At 30.0% G+C, this 3,072-nt stretch overlaps 1 long non-coding RNA gene across 1 annotated transcript; it reads left to right on the forward strand.

Moving 5' to 3' along the window:
* The first annotated feature begins 304 nt into the window (after positions 1-304).
* LOC145038321 (uncharacterized) lies at positions 305-2,051 on the forward strand. The gene is made up of 3 exons (XR_013679316.1): positions 305-432; positions 1,589-1,743; positions 1,968-2,051. It is a non-coding gene; the product is annotated as an uncharacterized LOC145038321 (long non-coding RNA).
* The last annotated feature ends 1,021 nt before the right edge of the window (positions 2,052-3,072 follow it).

Raw genomic sequence — 3,072 nt, forward strand, 5'->3', positions numbered from 1 at the left:
CTTCACTTGCTTTTCTGCAAAAAATAAGGCTTTACGAGACTCGATTGGTACTCTCTCAACCACTTACGCTTCATTTTTCTTAGACCTGCTAATGTATTCGTTTATGATTGCTAACAAGGTTTCAATTTGGATATACTACAAAATCTTCCTGAATATCCTATTGTAGCTAATTGTATTCGTTTATGGTTTTTTAGATGAAAATTTTGTACTTGTATTTCTTTAAACTATACTTTTCATTAACATTTGATTATTTTGGCATCTAATAAAACAGTTTTTAGTGAGTTGATTGCATCATTAAGTGATTTTTAAACTAGCAATCCTGTTAGATCCTATCAGTGATGCAGGAATTTCTATTCTAACTTTGAAGAAAGCATGTAATTTCATCAACTTAGAAGTCAGAAGCCATAACCGGATTTGTAGTGTTTCATTCAGGTACATGCAGTAGTTATACACTTATTCAGAAATGAATAGATATATAGAAGGTCACACCCCTTGATAATAAAAACATATCTAATGATTTCATGCTTTCTTTTTCCCATTGGAGATCAATTTCACACAAGTTTAGTCCAAATTACAAGCCCAAATAACTTTATTTTTGTAAATTGCATATTACATCTTGATAAGTATAATCTTTGTTGTGAGTAGATAGTTGTAATAAGTGTTAACGTTATGAACGTTATCATTTCAAGAGTGTCATAGAAAGAGCACTCTATGTTGTATTGCCATTAAGTATTTGTTATGACATCTTTGTTTTTAATTATCAAAAGTTCTTGTGGTACCCGTAGACAAAGAAAATTTAGGTTTCGCTTGTTAGAAAGAACTCTATGTAGGCCTTCGCACAAGATCGACTAAGAGCATAGTTATTTGGAATCAAAATTTTATGGTAACTTGCTCATGCTTCCTGAGTTTTGTCAATCTTATCATTTCATAACTAGTTCCTACAATTGTTATCAAGCCTCATGTAATATTTGCAAGTTATATCTGATTGCATTGGCAATTTCTTGATAAATATTAATCATAGATTTTAGGTTTTATGTATACAATATATGGTAGTTGATGACGCTCCATTATATAAAGGGGTCATCTGGATTCCATGTTGCTCTTATATGGAGGCTTTGCAGACTTAGTGCTCATGGTATATGTTCTAAAATATACATCTTTATTATTCATAATATAGTTTTGCATGCAAATGTTTACCCTCACATGCTACTTTTGTATTTTTAGTTTATGAGAAGGATCCATCATTTATGTTTTGCACCACAACATGTGCTCTAAATTCTGGAACACTCTTTTATGCTTGAAAATTGTGAGATTGGTGAAGATTTGGTGTAAATATATCATGTTAAAAGGTTGTAATCATTTCTTTATATGTTGTTTTTGAAATTTACATGTTATTAAGAGAAATAGAAGTAGCAATGGATAAATACAAAGCTACGGTTGAAAATAGAAAATAAAGTATATTTTTATTGTCTAAGCTAAAATATAGTAAATCCATATAATAAGTTAAAGAGTATTGAATACTAGTGTAAATCTACCAATGAATTTATTTGGTTGATATGATGATCACATTTGAATATTTTGACAACAGAGAAACATGAGAGAATGGAGGATTGGTGATGTGGAAAATCAACCATACTTTGTGCTTGCAGATTTGTGAGAATCTTCTAAGGAGTGGAGTGCTTATGGTGTTGGAGTCCATTTGATATTGAAGGAAGCTGATAGTGTGATTCAAATAAAATCCAGGTACTAATATAGTAAATATATTCACGTGTGCTTTTATCTTTTTAGGGTTATCTTAGGTTGTATGTCAAGCAATCTGTTAGTGATTACTTTAAGCATGAAGTGATTTTACTACTCCATCGACTTAAATCAACTTAAATTTCATTATCAGTGAATGTTATAATCTGTTTCTTGTTGTAACCCATACCGTTGTATTGTATTAATGGTTGTGTACAAATTGATAACAGGGCCATTGAAATCATGTTATGTAAATTGCTCGTATTGATTGATTATAGAGAAGAGCTAGCATGAAGTTCAGAGAAGAAGTTCAAGTAATAAAGTTACAAGTTATTTTTTCTACTTTTGCTAGTTTTTTTAAATGTATTTTGTTCCATATTTAGACTTATTTGACATTTACTTAGACTTTTTATTTAAAAAGTAAAATAACATTGATGAAAAACAATGTAATTTTTATTCTTTTCCATACGAGTATCATTTAATTTGCTTTATTATTTTATGTTATACTAAAGAATACGTCGTTATAAGTAGCATGCATTCAAAATCGGGTGAGTAGTTAATAGCACAAAATATGTGCTACAAAATACTTTTATTGTATAGTGGCAAACAAAAAAGTGTCACTGAAAGTAGTATAAATTTTAGAATAGCGTTGTTTACCGGCACAAAATATTTGCCACAAAAAAACTTTTTGTTTATTGTGGCAAATAAAAAAGTGCCACTAAAAACCTAAAAAGATGCAGCGGCAAACCCAAAAAATGTCACTAAATGGTTTTAGTGGGAGCGCTTCTAGTGACATTTCTTATTTGTGTCGCTGATTCTCTAAGAAACTTTTAGTGGCACTTATTTTGGTATTTAGTGGCACTTTTTGTGTGCCACTAAATGACATTTTTTTTGTAGTGTTTTAAGAATAATTTCATGCATTGTTATAAATATAATGCCGTTAAGTCATGCCTAACATTATTTAGAACATTGAAGTTCTTGTTCTTCCATAGAATTTTCTCAAGAATTATAATTATTAAAATGATCATTTTTATCAACATCTATGTGATCATCAACATCCTATCTAAAATCCTCTTGTTTAACTATTTAACTGATCTATTTTGGAACTATCGAATCTAATATCACATTGGTTGTTATGTTGATTCAATGGATCAAGAAGGTGGGACACATATTAATGATATGTTTGATGAAGATGGAGATGAAGTTGTGGTTCAAAAAGGGCAACACATACACCAACATATCCCCATTTTACAAAAATTAAATTGAATGGTGAAGTTAAAACAAAATGCAAGCATTGCTCTAAAGTATTGGGTGTAGATTGCAAGAATGATTTAG

Source organism: Lactuca saligna, chromosome 4, assembly GCF_052625555.1.
Source record: "Lactuca saligna cultivar CGN05327 chromosome 4, ASM5262555v1, whole genome shotgun sequence".
NCBI lineage: Eukaryota > Viridiplantae > Streptophyta > Magnoliopsida > Asterales > Asteraceae > Lactuca > Lactuca saligna.